Below are 24,366 nucleotides of genomic sequence, written 5' to 3'. Positions count from 1 at the left end.
CAAACAAACATACACACACACACACACACACACACACACACACACATTAACTAAAAGTTAAAAACAAAGACAGTTACAATAGTACATTTGAAGGGCAGAGCATCAGGGTTTCACTTGTTCTCTGTCTTGAAAAAAAAAAAGAGGAGATACTTACTCAGGAGAGACAAGGGAATGGCCATTCAATATGGAGGAAGGTGGAAATACTGAGGGAGAAATCCAGGACCTGCAAAGACTCCCTATGTTTTTAGAGAATCTAAGTGCAGTGCATCTGGAACATACAGCCCCACCCACACCCCTGTGGTGGAGAGGGTGGGCTAAACGGTGGAAGTTGGAGTTTTGCCGATCTTCCATTGGACTGTATGCGTAAGACTTCATCCTCTTGCCTGCACCTGTGGATGAAAAGGATGTAGCATCTATGCTAGACGCTTTGGGAAGGCACAGGGTAGGGTGGAGATTAAGAGGTAAAAAAATAAATGCAAGTGTCTGTCTCTGTCTCTCCTGATTCCTCAAAAGCCTGGGAACCTCAGCCGCACCTACCCCATTCTGCCCTGCCCAGGTAGAGGCCATCTAACGAACCAATCAGGTATAATGTGTTAGGCAGGTTTACACAAACAAGGATGGGTGTATCCAGTGGGCAGTAACCAGCTCTTGGGGGTCAGTAATTATCATTAGACCCACATTCAAGAGGAGGTTTTGGAGTTGGAAAGACGGTTCAGCAGTTAAGAGCACTGGTTGCTTTTCCAGAGGACCCAGGCACAGTTCCCAGCACCATCATGGTGGCTCACAACCATTTGTAACGCCATTTCCAGAGGGTCAGATGCTGCCCTCTTCTGGCCTCCACGGGAACTGCACACACAGTACACGGACATACATGAAGGTAAAATACCCATACACATAAAATAAAAATAAATCCTTTAAAAACATATAAAGGAAAGGGGTGGATCTGGAGCAAGTCTGGGGTTTCTTGAAAGCAACTTATAATGGCTTCCGGAACTTTCCCTTCTTGATGTGAGGGCTTCCTTGTTGCTAAGGAGTACATTTATGACATTCATGAATCCCAGCAGGTCCCTGGGCGGTAGGTACATTTTACATATGGGAAAAGTGAAACTCGGGAAAGTAAAATAATATTACCAAGGTAATTAAAAGGCATGTGAGCTTCCTCAACTGTTTCCACGGTCTGTGACTTCCCTACTTGGTGTTCACAGAATGTAGGACGTTCAAAAATAGAGAAATCCAGGAACACAGTATCTCCGGAATGAAATGTCACTGAAGTCAGATAGAGCTGAGATCCTGCCTGAATTAGGAGATCACATGTCCCACTCTTGCCCTAATGCTCACATCACACTTCTGTGCTCTTGGTTTCGTGGCTTCCAATTGGGCGTTTGAGACAGAGAACTCTGGCTTCTTCCTCCCACCATGCTCGACAGAATTCTCTCTCGTTACCTATACACATTTTGTCGTGTGTCTAAACTCCTTGTCTTGGCATGCTATGTAAAAGCAAAACAACCAACAAATAAATGAAAGATACTATCATGGATGCTGAAAATACCAAAAAAACAAAAACAAAAAAAAAAAAAAAAACCCGATACTAAGCAAGTTTCACAAGCGTGGGAGCCATAAAAAGTCTCCTTGCAAAGGTTACATTTTGTTTATTTCTTTGTTAAAAATTTGCCAGGTTCCATGGAAACAGTTCACTTGCCTCTTAAAAAAAAAGATTTAAATTAAATGCTGTTTCAGTCTCATAAATACAATCTCAAATCTATAACCTGAGACTTTCCAGGAGAAGGATTGAGGCTGATGTAGCTCCCTATTACATATCACATAAAATTGTTTATTACTTTCTTCTTACTCGTTTGAGTTACTGCATAAATCTAAGAACTTCAGGCTTATGTATCTAGACTCCAGGGATGATTTTTTTTTCATTGCTGGCTTAGGTTTTTATAAATCCAGTTCATGTATCAATTAATTTTCACACTGACATATTTTTTCTGGAGTATAAGCTTGTGTTTCATGATAGGAGAGCTATCATCATTTATTCTGGCTCCTTAAAATACCTCTCTGGGTGGAGATTGACAGGCTAGTTAGCCGAAGCCCTAGAAACTTTGTTGAACCACATGGTATCTGTCATTAAACATGGCATATGTGGAGCTAATAGTTGCATGTGGTGCAAATTGCATAGGCTGCAGACTTAGTGGGACTCTTGACATACAAAGCATGAAGACGTGATTCCCAGAACCTTAAGAGGCCAAACAGAATAATGTGCATTTGTAATAAAAGCAACTAAGACAGCAACTAAAATAACAGTGTATAAGCTGTCACATGGCCATTCTACAGAGTCAGAGAACAGATCTTTTCTCTACCATTTCATGTCATATTCTGATCGTTTGGGCCAACTACAGCGTAAAGCAAGGCTAATGAAGGAGGTGGTGGGGATGGAGACTGAGCTCTTTAGGTGCTGGAGAGATGGCTCAGTGAATAAAAGTGCATACTGTTTACTGTCTCTGCAAAGGAAACAGGTTCAGTTCTCAGCAGCTCACAACTGCCCGAAACTCCAAGTGATCTGCTGGCTTCCACAAGCACTTGCATTCATGTGCACCCAAGAGTACACACACACACACACACACACACACACACACACACACACACACTCACTTCTATTTGTTTATTTTTGTTTATTTTATTTTTGACACAGGGTTTCTCTGTGTCCTGGAACTCACTCTGTAGCCCAGGCTGGTCTTGAACCCAGAGATCCACCTGCCTCTGCCTCACAAGTGCTGGGATTAAAGGCATGCCGTACCATCACCTGGCCGTGCACACAATTTTAAGTGAAAAATAAAAAGAAATCTTTAAAAAAAAATAAAACAGAACAATATGGAAACAGAGCAAATAGAAATAGGGAAATATAACTGAGGAAGAAATGAAGGAAAAGAAAATAGATAGAGGAAGGTTGAGGACACTGGGAGGGAGAGAAGGATAAATTCAACCGAACAATGGTCCTTTCCTAAAGCTGATGGGAAACTGATGGAAACCAAAGGCAGTTTCTAAAGAAACCGACTTCTCTGTTCTGAAGGCTGAAGCAAAGTGGGTTGAAGGCAGCTTCTGCCAAACCTCCCACACTGGATTTTCCATCTGAGACCAACTGTAAGGTCAAGGTAGTGGCAGGGACACCAGAAAACAAGGTCCCAGAGAAATCTAAAATGAGTCATCCGCTCTTCGCAGGAGCGACATCAATAGCTAAGAGGCGGCCAGCACAGTGGGCTTTGTCCTACTTCAGCCACTCACCAGTAAAGTAACTCTGAACAATTCATTTAGCCTTCCAAGGCTTTTCTTTTTAACACACTCGGTAACAGGCAAAAATCGGTGGGGATCCCAGGTCCACCTCTATGACTCCAGGGTTTTACATAATTTACAGGAAGTTACATAATTTATGCAAACCTATTTTTCCAACCACATTAATGTGAACGAGGCATCAAAGAGTTGTCCGGAAGAAGCCAAAAAAAAAGGTAGAGAGAGAATATGTCCAGCCCCTGTTATGTAAAACTCTAGAACTTGAGACTAAATCGATACAAGCAGGAAGCAGACCCAGAAAGGAGGCTAGGGCAGGGAGGAAAGGGTTACAGAGGGCAGAAGGGAACTTCTGAGGTGGTAGAATGTGTCCCTGATCTGATGACAGGCTCACACATAGCTGCATCTCTCAAAACTTTGCAAAATGTACGCTAAGCAATTTAAGCACTTACTGCTAATCACAGCTTTTAAAAAAATGTTTTACGTTACTTTTAAAATTATATATATGTGTATGTGTGTGTGTCTGTGGGTGTCTTAATTACTCTTTTACTGCTGTCAAGAGATATCACACACAAAGTAAACTTACAAAAAAAGCATTTAATCAGGTCTTGCTTCCAGTTTCAGGGGTTGGGTCCAGGACCCTGCTGGGGGGGAGCACGGCGGCTGACAGGCAGGCACAGTGCTGCAGCTGTAGCTAAAAGCTTACGTCTTGATCTGCAAGCTGAATGCCCACGGTGGGGCAAGGGTGAGGAAGAGAGAGAAAAAGTGAGATGCTGGGCCTACTGTGGGTTTTCGAAACCCCGAAGCCCATCCCTAAGTGACACACCTCCTCCGACAAGGCCACACCCCCTAATCCTTCTCCAAACAGTTCCACTAACTACAGACCAAACATTCAAATACATGAGCCTACGGAAGGCAAGCTCATCCAGCCACCACAGTGGGTATATGGACAAGTGAGTTCCGGTGCCCGTGAAGTCCAAACGAAGACATTGAGCCCCTGGAGTTAGAGTTACGAGTCTTTGTGAGTTGTGAACTGTGGGTGCTGGAACGGATCACAGGTCCTCCACAAAAGCAGTATAAGATCCTAACTGCTAAACCATCTCTTTTTTACTTTATTTATCATTTTGTTAGCATTACTATGGTTTTTCACAACAAGGTTTCTCTGGGTAGCGCTGGCTGTCCTGGACTTGCTTTGTAGACCAGGCTGGTCCTGAACTCACAGAGATCCACCTGCCTCTAACCCCAGCATTGGGGGTGGGGCAGATACAGGCAGATCCTGGAAGCCCCTGGCCAAGAAAGAGGTTAAAGGAGAGAACAAACTAGACACAGGTGAAGGCAGAATGAGAGAAAGAGCCAGAAGATTAAAGCGAGATTGCTTGAGTTAGTTTGAGGCCAAGTAGAGCAATTCAGAAGCCAAGAGAAAATCCAGATTGACTAAGTCACCTGGGAGAGGAGTTTGAGCCAGAACAGCTGAGTTGAACCAACCAGCCCAGACCTCAGTAAGAACAAGAAAGGGTGACCTTCATAAGCAGTAAGACTCAGAGGCTGAAAACATCCTAGGCCTAGGTCACACTGTAAGGAGGCTAGAAGCTTCCAGGACTTGGTTTAAGTTAGTAGACAGAGGCAATAATCCTCCGAGACAACAACGGAAGCAGGGGAATGAAAGTTTCTTTTATACCAAAGGTCCCAACAATACATACAAGTGGCTAATAAGTATAGTGATCTATCCTTGACAGCATTAGCCATGACAGAAATACACATCAAAACTGTGATGATGTAGCACTTCATACCCCGAAGGATGGCTAGGAGCCATAGAAAAGCAAGATCCCATACCTTACTCACATATGTGAAATGGTGTGCCTTTAGGAAAGAGTTTGAGGGTTGCTCATGGAAAACAGAGTGTCTTTATTATGTGACTCAACATCCACCACTACCCAGGAATATAGCCAACAGAAGTGAAAGCAATTGTCAATACAAAACATCAAGGTAAACAGACAGATCGTTCGTGATAGCTAAAAATCAGGAAAAAAGCAAATATCTACCATGTTTTAGCCAAAGAGAGAGATATGGAAAGAAATGAGAAAATACCTCTTGTATATGGGCAGGAAAGGGAGAAACAATCTATAGAAATTAACTGAAGGGAACTCTAGGTGTTGAGGACTGTAGAGGAATTTTAATTCAAAACATGGCTGCTCTGGCAAGAGATCACATCCAAAGACCTTCTAGGCCTGTGTGATCCAGCTGGAATACAGACTTGCCTTTATAATTCTAGGAGACAGAGGCAAACAGATCTCTGAGTTCAAGGACAGTCTGGTATTGAGTAAGTTTCAGTTAAAGAAAAGCTTAGGTCCAGGTACGGTAGTACAGGCCTTATATCCCAGCACTTGGGAGACAAAGGAATGCAGATCTCTGAGTTATGTTTAGGCAGTTCAGGTGAGTCAGTGAGTTGAGAGGCAGTACAGTGGAGCTGATTTTATGGCAGTTCAGTTCATGGAACTTTACAGGCAGTTTTATGAGAAGAGTTTTGCAGAGACAGGTTGAAAAGAGAACAAGCTGGACACAAACGAAGACAGAATGAGCCAGAGAATGAGAAGGAGCCAGAAGATTAGAACATGTTACCAAAGTTAGTATGAAGCCAAGCAGAGCAATTCAGTCAGAAGCTGAGAGAAGCCAATTTGAATCAATCAGCTTGCAGTGGAGTTTTGAGTCAGCCAGCTGAGTTGAACCAGCCAGCCAGAGTTCGGAAAGAACTAGAAAGGATAGGTGTATTCAGCAGGAAGTCTCAGAGGCTGAAAAAATTCTAGGCCTAGATTAGATTGTACAGAGGCTAGAAGCTTCCAGGATTGGGCCTGGGTTAGCAGAGGCAGTAAGCCTCTGAGAAAACAATTACAGAATAAAAGATAGGTTTACATTGGACTTCCTAGACAAAGACTTTAAAATCAGGCCTTTTAAAAATTGTAAAGAATGGAAGGACACCTTTTTAAAAGCAAGCAAGGAGGCATGAGAGTGAGGAGACAGAAATGAGAAAGTGAAACAAACAACTTTTGGAGTTGAAACATTTGGCTCATGGTATGTGATTATTGTGACAATTAGACTCTGCTCTTTCCCGGGTTAGAAAGGAGGGACATTCAGCATGGAGAAGGTGAAAAGGCTTTTTCCTTCTGGGAAATAGGAAGTTCAGCTAGTGGCTTTCTCTGCCCCTCTGATCTAGCAAGTTTTCACCCCAGCATCTGGCTCCCGAGTCTTCATTAGTAAAACGAAATGATTGGGATTTTGCTTTAAAATAACTTTTCTTCACATGGACATATTTAATGACTGCTTAATTAGCTCTCCCAAAACAGGCTTTGGTTTTTTTTTTCTATTTGAAATTTTCCTCTACATTTTCACTTATTGGTATACAATTTTTCATAATATTTGGCACAGTGGCATACTCCTGTATTCCCACCAGCACTGGAGAGGTGAAGGCAGGAGGATCATTAATTAGTTCAAGAGACCATATTGGATACATAATGAGCTTGAAGCCAGTCTAGGCTACAGGAGTCAGTCTCTCTCTCTCACATACTCACACACACACACACACACGCACACACACACACACACACACACACACACATACTTTTTTTCTCTATTCTTCTCCACCTGGATACCCACTGGTATCCAGTGATACCCACTGTGTGAGAGCACAGTAAAATATGTGTTAAAAGTCTTCTTACTTCAACTACAGGGGCTGGGAGTATAGCTCAGTAGCAGACTCTTCACCCAGCATGCACAAGGCCCAGGGCTCACTTCCAAACACCCTTCAGGAATGTCATTATGACATTCAGCCTGCTTCAACCCAGCATTACTAGCGTCTGTATTTTACTTTTTGAAGCTAAGTTTATGAACCTCATCTATCATGTTATTGGCATTTAGATTAGGCGCAGTGCAGTTAGACGATGCCATCTGCATAGCCCCAAGTCCTTCAGATCAGCAATGGTTGAATCATGCTTTCTGGCCAGGCTCCTAGTCGACATTTGTAAACGTTTCATGCACACACTAGAAGAATACACATCTGCATATTGTTGAACACTTAGCTCAGCGGGTCTCAGTCTGTGGGTCACGTAACAGCTATCCTGCCTATCAGACGTTTACATTGGGATGCATGACAGTAGCAAAATTACAGTTATAAAGTAGGAGCAAAATAATTTGCGGGTTAGGGGTCACCCCAGCATGAGGAACTGCATTCAAGGGTCGCAGCGTTAGGAAGGCTGCGAACCACTGCCTTAGATAAAGAGTCTTTTGTACTTTTTTTAGGGGTCGGTATATATGCTCACGCGTGTGGCCAGAAATTGGTGTTAGGTATCTTTCTCAATTGCTCTCCCCCTTATTTTTGTTTGGTTATGATACAGTCTCATGCATTCCAGGCTATCCTCAAATGCACTATGGAGTTGAGGATGGCCATGAACCTCTGATGGTCCTGTGTCTATCACCTGAGTGCTGAAAGTACAGGTTTGTGTCACCATGCTCTGTTTATGGAGAGAAATGTAGCCCAGGGCTTGATGAATGTCAGGCACTCTACCCGCTTAGTTCCCTCGTTTTCTTCTTTGAGAAAGGATCTCTCACTGAATCTAGGCCTCACCAACTGCCTACAGTAGGGAGGCAGAAACCCTTGTCGGAGTTATGGACATTTGTCACTGTACCTGGCTTTGAAAAAATATTTTCATATGTGTGCATATTTGTGTATGCCTCAGGTATGTGTGTGAAGGCTAGAGGACTACTTTATAATTTTCCCTTTCTGCATTTACGTGAGTTATCACCGTGTGTGTGTGTGTGTGTGTGTGTGTATGTGTGTATATATATATGTGTGTGTGTGTATATATTTATATTCTTGACATGTCATGTGGTTTCCATTCTCTTTAAGGGATTGCTTCCTCTTACTGACTTAGGTTCAAGGTCACCTCTGGGCAGTTAGGCACCAGGATACTTTGTGAGCAGTAGGGCTGCTGATGGATGTTTTGCTAATATAAAAAAAAAAATAGGAACAAGATTTAAAAAGTAACCTGCTATCTGCTAGCGTCATGGTGGCTAATCTAGTGAGAATTTTCTACTCAAATGGCATAAGTAGAAACATGGTGGCCTGTACCTTTAATGCTAACTCACAGGAGTCAGAGGTGGGCAGATCTCTTAAGTTTGAGGCCAGCCTAATTAACACAGTGAGATTCTGTCTTTAAAAAAACTTTTAAAAAGAGAGAATAAACATATAGGCCAAGTGTGAGAGCATGTGCCTGCAATCCCAGCACTCAGGAGGCAGAAGCAAGTTGAGTCATTACAAGTTCAAGCCCAGTCTGGTCTATACAGAGGGTTCCAGGTTGCCAGGAGTACAGGAGTCTCTGTCTCACAAAAAAAAAAAAAAAAAAAGGTAATAATAAAGGGAAATATGTGAAGAAATGAAGCTCAAGACTTCTTAAAATAATAGACTCGAGGTTTGAATAGGTATTTTTTTTCTTCCCTATTTTGATTTGTGTGTATGTTTGTCTTGTATGCTATTTTTTCTTTTTTTAACTTTTATTAATTTCACTTTATTCCTTTTGTATCCCCCCATAAGCCTCTCCCTTCTCCCCTCTCGATCCCACCCTCCCACCCCCTTCTTCACGCATGCCCCTCCCCAAGTCCACTGATAGGGGAGTTCCTCCTCTCCTTCCTTCTGATCTTAGTCTATCAGATCTCATCAGGAGTGACTGCATTGTCATCTTCTGTGGCCTGGGAGGGCTGCTCCCCCCTCAGGGGGAGGTGATCAAAGAGCAGGCCAATCAGTTCATGTCAGAGGCAGTCCCTCTTCCCATTACTATGTAACCCACTTGGACACTAAACTGCCATGGGCTACATCTGTGCAGGGGTTCTAGGTTATCTCCATGTATGGTACTTGGTTGGAGTATGAGTCTCTGGGAAAGACCCCTGTGTTCAAATTTTCTGGTTCTGTTGCTCTACTTGTGTGGTTCCTGTCCTCTCCAGCTCTTACTATTTCCCACTTCTTACATAAGATTGCATGTACTCTGCCCAACAGTTGGCCATAAGTCTCAGCCTCTGCTTTGATAGTCTGCAGGGCAGAGCCTTTCAGAGGCCCTCTATGGTAGGTTCCTAACTTGTTTCCTGTTTTCTTCTTCTTCTGGTGTCCATCCTCTTTGCCTTTCGGGATGGGGATTGAGCATTTTAGTCAGGGTCCTCTTTCTTGATTAGTTTCTTTAGGTGTACATATTTTAGTAGGTTTATCCTATATTATATGTCTATATGAGTGAGTATATACCGTGTGTGTCTTTCAAAAATATGGACCGCTTCACGAATTTGCGTGTCATCCTTGTGCAGGGGCCATGCTAATCTTCTCTGTATCGTTCCAATTTTAGTATATGTGCTGCCGAAGCGAGCACTATTTTTTTTTCTTAACGTGTGCATTGATCATGTAGACCTGCACATGTCTGTATGAGGGTATCAGATCCCCTTGAGCTAGAATCCAAGACAGTTCTGAGTTACCATGTGGGTGTTGGGAATTGAACTTGGGTCCTCTAGAAGAGCAGCCAGTGCTTTTGACTGGTGAGCCATTTCTCCAGCCCCCACATGCTACTATTTTTTAAGTTGCTTCCTACGCTTAGACCACTAAAGCCTAACATCCAGAAACAAGATACTAGACATCTATATATTGACTTTATATACTGAAAAAAAAAAATGCCTTGTTAGATCTTAGGACCCAACAGTATACTCAAGAAAAAAAAAATCTCTGCCTGGTGCTTTTTTCAAACTTTCTATCCTATTGACTGCACTTTGCCACCACAGTTTTATTTTTAATTTTTGAATAGTGTGTATGTGTGTGTATCTGCTCAGGCATATGTACCTGAGTGCAATATCCACAAAGATTGAAGGAAGTCATTAGATTCCTGGAGCTGGAGTGACAGGCAGTTGTGAGCCACCTGCTGGGAACTGTGGGTGCTGGGAACTGAACTCCTCTGTGAAAGCACTTGCTCTTAACTACTGCGCCATCTCTGCAGCCCCACCATCTAGGATGCCATGTAAATGGCTGTGGACATTTCTTATCTCCTGCTGGTCCTGGGCATTCCAGAACTGGAAGAAAGCCAGAGGTCATCTGACCTTCATTTTGCTCTTGGGGAAACTGAGATACAAGAAGTGAATTAACCCTATCCACATTCGCGCCACCGTGGCTGGCCTCTAGCTTCCCTGCCCCACAGGAAGAACCCGGGGACCACAGCCACAGGGCAGGATGAAGCTCCACTTGTGAGACTCCAAAGGTGCCTGCTCTGCAGACATGAGGTCCTACATTCCTATCCCCAGTGCCCACATGAAGGCTGGGCATGTCCACGCACTTCTAATTCCAAGGGGCAAAGACAAGTGGATGGTGAGGGTTGGCTGATCAGCTGGGCTGGACAAAACGACAAAGTCCAGAGAGAGGTGTCTCAAAAAAGAAAACGGGGAGTGATCAAGTAAGAAGCCTGACATCAACCCGTGGTTTGCACATACAGCTAAGAGCATTTGTACACACATACACACACACACACTCGCAAATATATAGAAACTTTGCTTGTACTGAATACACCTCGTTCCGACTGTCAACGTCCCTGTATTTTCTCACATCCTTAGTCCTCTTTCTATACTTCAGCAACATAAGTCATTTTCCTTTCATTATGGGCACTGTGCACTGCCAGCTACCCTGAACACAAGTAGATCGCGCAGAGGATTTTTTTTGTTTTTTTGTTTCTTTGTTTTGTTTTGTTTTTAAATAAGGACTTTGTGTTGTAAAGCTTCTAAAATCCAAATGCTCTTCATGTTTAAACAATTGTAAAATGGAAAAAAAAAATTCATTGACTGCACCTGCTTTCCCTGAAAAGTAGCTACGGAATTGGTGATTTATCTTAAGATTGATAACATTTTAAGTCTAAAAAAAAAAATCATGTCTCACATTTGCCATTGGCCCATTTCCATTCCAGCCTGGCACAGTACTTTGCATGAAGATATGAACTGAGGGGAGAGCACATGGTTTTGTTGAATTTTTCATCTCTTGCATTTATCTTTTTCTTGATCCACATAGACCTCTGAGGGTCGGAAATTGGAGGCAAATTGACTTTACCATGGGAACTAAGTGCAGCAATTTCTTGGCATTCTGCATCGCGTTAGCTGTGCTATTTTTGTATCTAAAGTACCTAGATGTCAGAACCTCACTTCTAAAGAGACATTATGGACCGAGGATTCCAAGTATGTTTAAAAAAACGCCAAAGAAGGACTCTCAATAATTAATGCCATGCTAATTATAAATTCCAGCCAGACTCTGCAGTCTCAAGGTGAGTCAGGCCTACCGGGGAGCCAGTGACCTGCTGTGGCTAGGACACCGTGGGAGTCGTCAGAACACCTTCTCTGTGGCAGAGCTTGGCCTTTGTCTCCAACAGAAATGACAAAGGCTGTGATGATGGCCTTCGGAAAGGAAGGAGGCAGATCCAAATGCACGGACTTGGAAACCATCTGAGCTTTCATATGGAGACTTAGCTGCGTGACTGCTAGGTTGATCTTACAAATGAGCAAACTGAGGCTTCAAAGGAAGCACACCCTAGATCTACCTGACAGAAAACATATAACCATGGCTGCTGTCACCATCAGGACTGAGGCACAAAACTTGCAAATGGGCATTATAGATACAGATCAGCCTCCAGCTGTGTTCCAGATGTCCCAGATGGTCCCTCTCAACATCCAGGGAACAGAGGCCCAGACGTGGAATGATGGCTTTCCTCATCAGAAAACAGAGAAAACAGCCCAAAGGGCTGGAAGAAAACCCTATTTTATGTCCACTTATTCCTGAAAGGCTCCCCCTAGGGGGACAATGTCTACCCCTTTTCCAAAGGCCCAGCAGCAAACTGCGGTAGGACACCACCGAATTTCACTCTGGGGAACCTGTGCAGTTTAGGCTTACTTGAGAGCAGTTACAGGCTTGCGGTCAGGAGTGTGGATGGCCTTGGAGCAGCCACAGTAGAATGTAGGCACCCAGCACGGCTAGGAGGATGACTTCTCCAGAGCTGCACAAACGGAGCCCCCTCCTTCAGCCTTTCCCCCTCTATACTTCCGGCCCCTCCCTGAGGCCATGTGCGATCAGGACAGAATTGGATACATCCGGTTCAGAGGCATGGCTAGCTACTTGAGTGAAGGTCCCACCAGCCTCCCCAGCTCTCCATCTGTGAAAGGATGTCAACAAGCCCAGCTGTGGAGAGCTTCTGCAGGCAAGGCACAGCTGAGCTCACGCAGATGGTGGCAGTTTTGCTCAGAAGACAGTCTTGTACAATACCACCTCTCAATTTTCATATGCTTGTACACAATTGGTGGGAATTAATGTAAACCCCGACACTTAGCCGTTAGCTCTCCGGCCTCTGCTATTCCAATAGACACACTGGAGACATAGTTAAAATGAAATAGCCTGACCTGTCTGCTACAAACCACAGGGCATGAGTGGGACCCACAAGCAAAGGACTCTGGGATTCACATTCCCTAAGTTGGATCTTCTTCAGCCCATCATCGCTGCACTGGCTACCTCATTTGCCAATTGCAACTGGCTCTTTTGTTTCTTCCCCCACCCTGCCATTTAAAAATTTTTATGAATAAATTTTCATACAATATATTTAATCATATTCTTTCCCTCCACAGTGCATCCCAGATTACCCCACCTTGCTACCCACCCAACTTCACGTTCGTTCTCTTGAAAAACAGAAACAAAACAACAAAAAACAGAGATCACAACAAACAAACAAAAACCCCCCTCACAGCTGGGTGGTGGTGAGAGAGGCTCAAAGATCTCTGTGAGGCCAGCCTGGTCTACAGAATACAGAATGACTTCTAAAACAGCCAGGGCTACCCAGAGAAACCCTGGCTTGAAAATAAAACAAAACCCCCAAACCAAAACAAACAAACAAACAAACAAAATCCAAAAAAGGCCAACAAGAAAGAAAGAAAGAAAGAAAGAAAGAGAAAGAAAGAAAGAAAAGAAAAAAAGAAAGAAAGAAAGAAAATGAAGGAAGGAAAGAAGGAAGGAAGGAAGAAAAGAAAGAAGGAAGGAAGGAAGGAAGGAAGGAAGGAAGGAAGGAAGGAAGGAAGGAAAAGAAAACTAGTAAGACAAAAAGTAACAAAACAAAACACATACGTGAAAAGCCATGGAGTCTGTTTGACTGTTTTGTGTTTGCCCTTTTCTGGGCACGGGGACCTGCCCTGCAGTGTGGCCCAATCCTTACTGTGTTTGAGACCTGTGTGCCGAGAATCAACCAGAAGCTTTCTCTCTTTGTTTTTGATAGTGCATCTGGTCGGCTTTGATGAACTTCGCTGTTCTTATTTCAGTTCCTACTGACTACAGAAAACCCATTTATCTTCAATGCTCTAGACTCAGGAGGAGACAAAGTATATAACCAAATGGCGATCCCATTTAAAGTCTCATTGGAAAGTAAACCAGAAGATGAACTCAGTTCTTCAGTTCCTGAGTCCCACCCAGTGGAAAGAGACAATCAGCTCCTGATCTGCTAGTGCGGGCGTATGCACACTCACACACACACTAAAATTTAACAACTTTTTTAAAAAAAGAATCAACCTTGAAAGACTCCATCTTGGCAGTTTGGAAAGGCTAGACCCTCAGGTTGGGTGACACTGCAGACTCCCTTTGATTCCTGCTTCTGGCTACTCCCTAAAATATGGAGGCTGGTCCAGTCACCTGGATGCACGGAATTGTCCTTAAAACAGTGAATACATGGGATGGTGGGGCACACGCCTTTAATTCCAGCACTTGGGAGGCAGAGGCAGTAGGATCTCTATGAGTTCGAGGCCAGCCTGGTCTACAGAGTGAGTTCTAAGGCATCCAAGGCTACACAAAGAAACCCTGTCTCAAAAACAAACAAACAAAAACAACAAGAAAGTGAATACTAGATTCCAAACACTTTTTAGGTGTTAAAAATTGTCACTTGGTTGAGTGACAGTTACAACTGCTACTTCCATGTCAGCAGAAAGCATGAGGACTGGAGTTTGTAGCCCAGTGCCAGAGGGAGAAAAGCCTACCTCAGTGCTCCATGAGGAAGAGGAAATGCTGGCGGAAGGAGCTGATCCTTAAACACCAGCCCAGAAGCGGGAATGAAGGAGTGTGACCTGCTGGTTAGGTGACTCACCTTATAGTCAGCCCCCCTGTAGTCAGCTGCTGTGTTTGCAGCCGGAAGCCCAGCAGCATTTGCTACCCTCAGCTTTCCCATTGTAAGACAGGGAGCCAGACGTTAGCTCCCTGCTATGGTCGCTGTGGAATCGCCTGGATGTAGAAAGAGGAGAGGAAGTGTGGCCAGGCTCTCTTCTGCCTGTGGAAAACCACAGCTTGAGGATACCGTCCGAAGCTGCCATTTTTAGGATTACTGGCCTCTCGGTAAAACCTGGTTGGTGTGATGCTCACGCTCACCCTCAGGGGTGCCCTGCACCTTTACCCCAGCGTGGCCTTGACGGCCTGGAGCTGACTTTGAAAACCAGCAGGAAACAAGGGCAACGGTGTGAATTGGAGTTATCAGGTGGGGGAGGGGTTAAAAATGCCACCTCTCCCCCCACAAAGAAAGACTCTGTCTAGTGGTGGCCTGGAAAGTTTTCTTTATATGGTAAAGGTTGGAAGTCACTTTGGATTCGACAGCTTTTTCAAGGTAAGGAGATACACTTACCTAACCAAATATAACCTGACAGCCACCCCTGGAAACCTTACAAGCTCATGAGTTTTGATGGTGATTGTGAACCAACACTAACTAATCACCACTGTTCTGAGACATTACAGCATGATCTTTAGGAAGCCAGGCAACAAAGGAGAATAAGGAAGTATTTAAAACTAAAACCCAACTCACAAAATACCTAAGCAGAGATCTGAGCAGCTGCACTCTGAGGAGAAAATCCTGAAGAGCCAACAGCCATCAAAAACAAAGACCAAAAAGACTGTCTAGCTACACTGTAGAAACACATAAGTCTATTATGTTTTATGGACTAACTATGAACAACTTGAAAATAAAATCAAGAAAACCAGTTTTGTTAAAAAATAATAAGATACTTTAAATTGACACAAGAAACACAAAGGTTGTACACTGAAAATGACAAAGTGGGGGCTGGAGCAGGTAAGAGCTATTGCTGCTCTTTTGGAGAACCCAAATTCAGTTCCTAGCACCCATATTGGGCAGTTCACGGGTGACAGTAACCACAGCTCCAGGGAATGGGAGTGCCCTCTTCTGGGCTCTCCGTGGTGAAACCAGCTCTGGGGGCAGGGACTATGAGGCTTCTGCACTCCCCTGGTCCCAAATAGAGGCCTGTGATAATGGACTCTATGAAGGCACTACCAAGGCCACCCCCACTTACTGATTTGTAAGCAACTCGGGCTTGGGAGGCCCTCTAGCGTGAAGACAAAGGGAATGCAGTAAGAGCAGACTGGGGTCCAGCCTGAACTTAGAGCGCCATCTACTGCTGTAGCCGCAACAGTGACCAGCTCCTCAGAGAAAAGCCTTCGGAAGAGTCAGTCAGGTGACAGAAAGAAGTAAATGTCAATAGGCAGATGCCATTGTGTGCCAAACAAACACGAACTTTAAAGGAATCGTGACCTCCTCTAATGGACGCCTGAAACTGGCCACTAAGGGACTGATACCTAAAATCTCAGATGGAATTTGTCGTAAGGATTTATTTATTTTATGGATGTTTTGTCTTCAGGTACGTCTGCATACCAAAACAAGGCATCACATCCCACAGGGCTACAGTTATAAGCCGGTTGTGAGCTACCATGTGGGTGCTGAGAATTGAACTCAGGACTTCTGGAAGAGCAGCCAGTGTTCATAACCTCTGAACCATCTCTCTAGTCCCCTCAGATGGAGAATTTAAAATAGCCATTTTAAGGAATTTCAATAAACTTCAAGAAAACACCAAGAAACAGTTTCATACTCTATCAAAGCCACAACAGGGAGACGGAAGAAACTTTATATCAACTAAGATCCTTGTACTAAAATGGCGATGCTCACAATGAAGTGAAAACCGAGGTAAAGTGAAGACCACAGCGGAAGCAGCCGTCTTTGGCTCCAACTCTCTCCTGCTGTGACAAAACGCCCTCATGAAGCATCTAAATAGAGGAAGGTTTATCCTGTCTCACGGCTCAAGCCACAGTGCATCATGGTGAGGAAGGCAGGGGGCTTGCAAGGTCACCTTGCTTCAACAGTCAGGAAGCAGGGGGGTGACTGCCTGCTGATGTTCAGCAGATGCTCTCTATTTTATGCCATCCAGGATCCCCTGGACCAGTCAAGCTAGATGTCTTTCCACGCCAGTCACAACACACGAGATAGTCCCTTAGAAGTACGGCGAGGCGCTGTCTCCCAGGTGACTCCAGATTCTGCCAAACTGTCAGTTAACACTGGCCATCAAGGAGACGGTGTCTGAAAAGAAAGGAAAAGGTTTTTACAAGAGGAGGACCAAGAAGTTCAAAGATTCGCATGTTTGGAGTTGGAAGAGAAGAGGTGGGTATGTGTGAGATGACACGGCCACACGGACGTCTCACACAAGCAAATAATTCTTTAATTTGAAAGTAGAGCAAGAGCCAAGGAAAGTCGTTATACAAGGACAAAGGATCCAGTCAGCAAGAGGAATTACTAGAAATGTGTATGCACCCATAACAGAACACACAAGCACCCAGGCAAACACTGGTCAACAGAGGAGAGACAGAATAGAGAATGAGAGCGCAGGGTACCACAACTCCACTTCAGCAGTGCACGGAGCGCTCAGGCAGAAAACCAACATTAAGCTGTGTCCTCGACCAAATGGGCATAACAGACCTCCACAGAGCACTCCACCCAACAGCTGCCAAATACATACTCTTCTCATCGGTGTTTGCGGCATTCCCCCACGAGATCATGTAACAGACCACTAAGCAGGTCTCAGCACAGTACAGTCAGAAATGAGAGCGTGCTGAATGTCTTTTGCAGCCGCGATGCAATACAACTGGAAATAAGGAAAGCTTTAGAAACCACGCAAGCGTACAAAAACTATACAACACACACCTGAGCCAACAACAAGCTGATGAAGGAAAGGAGCCACAGGATGTCTTTAGATGGAAGCACAGCACACCAGTGCCTGCAGAATGCAGCAGGAGCTAAGCTGGCAGACAGCCTGCGTCTCCACCACATAAGCAGCGTGTGATCTCAAATGAACAACCATCGCGCACCTTAAGGACATGAAAAAGTAAGAAAAATCAGATCCCAGATTAGAAAATAAATGAAATGAAATTAACAAAAACAAAAAAACCCCAACAGATCAACAAAAAATCAAGTCCTTTTTTGAAAAACATAAACAAAATCAATAAACTCACCTACATTAACAAAGGAAACAAAGACTCACAAAAAAAAAATCAGAGATGAAAATAGAAACATTACAACTGACATCATAGAGGCACAAAGGCTCATTAAACGATTATTTGCCAACAAATTTGATAACTTAAAGAAATGGACAAATTCTTTAGGCACAAATGCTTGCCATAATTGAATCTTTCTTCCTCTCTCCGTCTCTCTCTCTCTCTTTCAAAACAAAGCACTGACTGTTCTGGAACACACTATGTAGACCAGACTGGCCTTGAACTCACAGAGATCCCCCTGCTTCTCCCAAGTGCCAGGGCTAAAGGTGTACACCTCACCACAACTGAATCATGAAGAAACAAAACAAAGACAGTCAGACTAAATATGATTGACAAGATTGAATAAACAACACATAGTTAAAAAAAAAAAAAGACTCTCAACCAAATAAACCCAGAACTACATGCGTCTGTTGTCAGTTGTCTTTGTGCCTCTATAATGGAATGCCTGATTTGGGCTACTTATAAAGAAGCAGCTCATTTGGCTCACAGTTCTGAAGGCTCGGTCTCTGAAACAGCACAGTGTAGCTATATGCCAGGGCTGTTGTCCTGGTACACCATCTCGTGGCACAGCAACAACAGAAGCACGTGTGGAAGGAAGCGAGTGACAGCAGCAGAGAGTGGGGGCAAGAGGGGCAAAGCATGTCTTTGTTCTGTCCTCTCTTGAGCACTATCAAGGGGGTCATATGAAAAAATGTTACATCCCCAATGACCCAAGGGCTTCCCTCGGGGCCAATGCCCAGAGGTTCCATCACCTCCTGGTAGGATAGCCTTGAAGACCAACCCTTCACCCAGTTAAACCACAGCAGCTTTGCTGCTGAAGTCTACCAAATATTTTTAAAGCTGATGCCAATTCTCCATTTGTTTTTTTTTTTTTTTTTTTTTTTTAAGTGACAATGCGGCATGGTGATGCACACCTTTTATCCCCAGCACCTGGGAAGCAGAGGCAGGTTGATCTCCATGAGTCTGAGGCCAGCGTGGTCTACACAGTAAGGTCCAGGCCAGCCATGGCTATGTAGTCAGATCCTGTCTAAAATTAAAGAGGAGTGGTGATAGGAGAAGGAGGAAAGAATTTTTCCCAAACTGATTTTACGAAGCCAGCAGTATCTTCTTCTAAAGGGTTAGTGTTACTGATGTAATTTTATACTTATGATGTACAGAGCCAGGGCCACTAGATCCCCTTGGAGATGGAGTTACAGGTGGTTGTGAGCCGCCTGATGTAGGTGCTGCTAATCTCAGAGGTCTCTCCAAGAGTAGTATACCTACTTTTAACCACCGAGCCATTTCTCTGGCCCCAGACTAGCACTGTCTTGACCAAAAGACAGCTGCAAGCCAGAATTCCTAATGAACACAGATGCAAAACTCTAACAAACACTAAGGAGAAAAATCCAACAGTAGGTTAGAAATATTATACACTACAATCCCATCACTACAGTCTCCTTGGGATCCTTGGCTCAACATAGTCAACCAAGAAATGGGACCAATCATGCTGTCCTAGTCAGGTCTACTATTGCTGCGATGAAACACCATGACCAAAGCAACTTGTGGGAGGAAAGGGTTTATTTGGCTTATGTTTCCACACCCATAGTTCATCACGGAAGGAAGTCAGGGCAGGAACCGGGAGGCAGGAGCTGATGCCGAGGCTGTGGAGTGGTACTGCTTACTGGCTTGCTCGTCATGACTTGCTCAGCATGATTTCTTCTAGAACCCAGGACCACTGACTCAATGATCGCACCACCAATAAGGGTTGGGTCCTCCCCCTCCCCCACCAATGGCTAATTAATAAATGCCCTACAGCTGAATCTTATGGAGGCATTTTCTCAAATGCATTTCCCTCCTTTCAGATGACTCTAGCTTGTGTCAAGTTGCTATAAAACAGGCCAACAAAACGAAGCATAAAACATCTGATCGTTCCAGTATCCACAGAAAAAGCCCTTGACAAAATTCAAATCTCTTCATGATAAAAAAGGGAGGACTGTCTTTTAACATGAAGTGGGGAAGAGCCAGGATCCAAACATTTACACGGAGGCCTGATCTCACAAGCCCATGGTCAGCATCATCCTGAGTGGGGAGAAAGTGGAAATCTTCATCTTTAGGTTATCGACCACAGCCAGGATGCCGACTTGCACAACTTTTATTCCACACAGTGCAGGGAATCCTAGTCAGCAATACGGAAATAAAAAAAAAAAATGAACAAACAGCAACCAAAATGGAAAGCATAAAGGATAGCCATTAGTACCTGAGGGTATCATGATGTTAAAGATGAGAATCCCACCCCCAACCTAAGGCCCCACCAAAATATTAGAGACAGTAAATGAACTCAGCCGAAGAGACAGAATACAAAATCAACATAAAAAATCAGGAGCATTACAACATGCCGATAGTTAATATCTGAAAAATAAGAAAGCGATACTGATTGCAAGAGACAGAGAGAGACAGAGAAACAAAGAGGGGGGGGCTGGCAATAAAGAAGAAGAGAAAACTGAATGAAAGTAATTGACAGGACACAAAGAAATAAGTATACCATTTGTGGAATCAATCAAACCAATACTGTTAAGACATCCACACTACCTGAACGGTCTGTAGATTTCCTGCGATCCCTATTAGAATAACAATATCGCTCTTCACAAAACTGAGAAACACAATCCACAACAAGAGAGGAAAAGTTAAATCAACCTTGAATGAAAAGAACAAAGAAAGAACCATTAGACTATTGATTTCAAAACTCGCAGAAGTGTCACCCTCCATTTCTATTCAGGAGTTTCCCAGTTTCGGCTCCTCCTTTTCATTTGTAGTATACTTAGAGTTGACTTTGCACATTGTGATAGAAGGGAATCTAGCTTCAACCTGCATGTGGATATCCAGTTTTCCCAGCATCATTTATTGAGAAGACAGTTTTTCTATAGAAAGTATTCTATTGTCCATGTTAGTCAGCTTTCTATTCCTGTAACACATACATGAGATAAAACAGTTTTGATGTTTTTTTTGTTTTGTTTTGTTTGTTTTTTTGTTTTTTAATAAAGGTGTATTTTGGAGGCATCTGTCCGTGGCTGTTTGGTTCTATTGTCTTGAGCTTGTGGCATCATGCTACACTATGGCAGAAAGTGTGGCGTTGAGGACAGTTTAGAGATGAAAGAATAAAATGGGAAAGGGCCAGGATCCAAAAATTTACATCAGTGTCATTCCCTAGCAACCAGAAAGTCTCCCAATAGACTCAATTTCTTAAAGTTTCTACCAGCTCCCTACCATGGGCTGGGAACTAACACATGGGGTTTGGGGGAACTTCACCCAGGCCACAGCAGTGCCTTGTCACAGTGCCTTGACTGTGAATTCATGTATTAACTGAGGGTTTCTGTGTCCCTTTGCATTGATTTGTCTAGATCTATTTTTGTTGCTGTCCTGGAGTTTGCTGGTGCCATGCTGATCATCCTTACAGTATGGAGGGTCCTTACATGAGGAATGATAGGACCACATGATCCAGCTATCCCATTATGACAGACAGACTAGGAGTTAGACAGACTTCCTGGTAGGCAGACAGACAGGCAGAGGGGCCACAGCTAGGTGATAAAGGGGGTGACTTTCAAGACTGCCAGCTTCTTCACCACCCTCCTGACCTGAGACAAAAGCCTGGCCACTTTTGTGTCCTCCCAGCAGGTCCCTGCTGATGGACTGGCTCAACAAGTTCAAGGCCAGACCAGGAGATGTCACACAACAGTTGCAGACCAATCAACCATCCTGTCTGGCTTCAAACTAAACTGGCCAACCCTAAAATAGAGGAGAAAAGCTCTCCCAGGCTTTAAAAGCTCAGCCCTCCAGAAGACGATTTTTCAGCTTCTCAAGTCTCCTCCTCTCAAAGGGTCTCTTCCCCTGTGAGTCTGCTGCATGTGTATTTCCTCACGCCCAACAAACTCCTTTCTTCAACCACTGGTTCTCTCTTTGGTGCTCAAGATCTCTCTGCTGATGCCTGTACAGCTGGAGATTGCTCCTGAGGAGAAACCACACCTACCAAGACCCCTATACTGTCTCACTAATTTGCCCCAGGGAGACCATATCCATAAATCAGAGATCCCTGCCTTCCCAGTCTCTTACTTATTCCTAATAGTTAAGAAAGGGAAACAAAAAGTGTCTATCCACTGATGACAGGGAAAAGCCAATGAGACAGACATGACATTCACACAAAGCCACACCCATACACACACACACAGAATGACAATTTTCCTTACATAGGAATATCATGTATTTTAGTCATTTTCACATCTCCTTCCCTGTTATCCCCTCCCACTGCTGCTGAACCCTTCCTTCAAGTCCTCCTCCCTCTTCCATATCTTTATTATTAAACCCACTGAGTTTAATTAGGGTTGCCTGCATGAGCAATTCCCTTCAAATTAATACACTGATTCAATTTAATCCCTATTAATAAAACCCAAAGGTTTTTTTTTTTTTTTGGATAGCAATTAAAAAATGCTTTTAAAATTTACATGAAAATGTAAAGCAAAGCTGGGCAGAGAGGCACAGTCCTGTAATCCTAGCTAATTAAGAGGCTCAGGCAGGAACAGCACAAGATCAAGGCCTGCCTGGGTTATGGGATGAGTTCAAGGCCAGTCTGGGCAACTTTGTGAGCTCCCATCCCAAGATAAAAAGTAAAAAGGAGGGGAGGATGTTCAATAGAAGAACACTTGCCCAGCATTAGTGAGGACTTGTGTAACCCCATTGGGGGTGGGGTGGGGGAAGCAAGGTATAGCAAAGGACTTAGACTAGCCCAAGCAGGATTTCTTCTTTTTTCTTTTTATTAATTACAGTTTATTCACGTTGTATCCCGCCCTATAGCTCCTTCCCTCCTCCCCTACCAATTTTACCCTCCCTCCACCTTCTCTACCCATGTCCCTCCCCAAGTCCACTGATAAGGGAGGTCCTCCTCTCCTTTCTTCTGATCATAGTCTATCAGGTCTCATCAGGAGTGGCTGCATTGTCTTCCTCTGTGGCCTGGTAAGGCTGCTCCCCCCCTCAGGGGGAGGTGGTCAAAGAGCAGGCCAATCAGTTCATGTCAGAGACAGTCCCTGTTCCCATTACTACGGAACCCACTTGGACACTGAACTGCCATGGGCTACATCTCTGGAAGGGTTCTAGGTTATCTCCATGAATGGTCAGTTGGAGTATCAGTCTCAGAAAAGAACCCTGTGCCCAGATTTTTTGGTTCTGTTGCTCTCCTTGTGGAGTTTCTGTCCTCTCCAGATCTTACTATTTCCCCCTTTTTTCATAAGATTCCCTGCACTCTGCCCAAAGTTTGGCTATGAGTCTCAGCATCTGCCTTGACACCCTGCAGGGTAGAGCCTTTCAGAGGCCCTCTGTGGTAGGTTCCTGTCCTGTTCCCTGTTTTCTCCCTCTTCTGATGTCCATCCTCTTTGCCTTTCTGAATGGGGATTGAGCATCTTAGCCAGAGTCCTCCTTCTTGATTAGTTTCTTTAGGTGTACAGATTTTAGTGTGTTTATCCTATCTTATATCCTATCTTATATCTTATATCTAATATCCACTTATAAGTGAGTATATACCATGTGTGTCTTTCTACTTCTGGGATACCTCACTCAGGATGATCTTTTCCAGTTCCTACCAATTGCCTGAAAATTTCATGATTTCCTTGTTTTTTATTGCTGAGTAATATTCCATTGTGTAGATATACCATAATTTCTGTATCCATTCCTCAACTGAGGGACATCTGGGTTGTTTCCAGCTTCTGGCTATTACAAATAAAGATGCTACAAACATGGTCTAAGCAGGTTTTTAAAACAAAACATTCATGAATTTATATCACTGATTTGAAAATTTCCTGTAAGACTCTGTAGTCAAGACAGACTGATAACTTAGCTGAGCAGAATTAAGAGTCCAGAATAAACTGTTGGATGTATAGTCAAACTATCCCCTCTCCCACCCTGTGTGCTAGGAATCAAATTTAGGGCTTCACACAAGCTAGGCAAGAGCTCTACCCTAGGTACCCCCTAGCCTACTTAAGAGATTCTGAACTGAGTTGCCAAGGTAACTAACTAGGTAAGGTATCTTCTTAACAAATAGTCTGGGACAATTTAATACACATATGGAAAAACCACAAAACTACCACAACAAAAAACTCTTCACTTTGTCAACAAAAATTAACCTAAAAAGCATCAAAGGCCAAAATATAGAATTGAAAACTTCTTAATGAATATACGGAGGGGAATCCCTGTCACCTTGGATTAGGCAAAGTTTCTTAGATGATTCTTAAATGAATATGGACTTCATCAAAATGAAATCTTAAAAAATTAGTGCATAGACAATTGAAATAAATTTGCAGGCCAGAAGAAAATATTTGTAGGTCTTAGGTTTTATATAAACAGTATCCGGAATATAAAAAGAGCCTTTGCAAAGCAATAATAAGGTCTTTAAAAAACTCATTTAAAACTCAGGCCATGGTGGCACACACCTTTAATCCCGCACTCAGGAGGCAGAGGCAGGTAGATCTCCATGAGTTTGAGGCCAGCCTGGTCTACAGAGCAAGTTCCAGGACAGCCAAGGCTACACAGAGAAACCCTGTCTTAAAAAAACAAAAAACAACAACAACAAACAAACAAACAAAAAAACAAAAAACCCAAAACAAAACAAAAAAACAAACCAAACTAAAAAAACTCCCCCCCCAATAACAAAA

The 24,366-nt window shown here is 43.6% G+C and overlaps 1 non-coding gene across 1 annotated transcript; it reads right to left on the bottom strand.

Annotated features, from left to right (window-relative positions):
• Window positions 1–9,582: 9,582 nt before the first annotated feature.
• LOC129692945 (U6 spliceosomal RNA) lies at window positions 9,583–9,689 on the bottom strand. Its single transcript, XR_008722803.1, has one exon. It is a non-coding gene; the product is annotated as a U6 spliceosomal RNA (small nuclear RNA).
• Window positions 9,690–24,366: the final 14,677 nt, after the last annotated feature.

Source organism: Psammomys obesus, unplaced genomic scaffold, assembly GCF_907164565.1.
Source record: "Psammomys obesus unplaced genomic scaffold, mPsaObe1.curated_primary_1811, whole genome shotgun sequence".
NCBI classification, from domain to species: Eukaryota; Metazoa; Chordata; class Mammalia; order Rodentia; family Muridae; genus Psammomys; species Psammomys obesus.
This window is presented reverse-complemented; position numbering and strand designations above follow the sequence as displayed.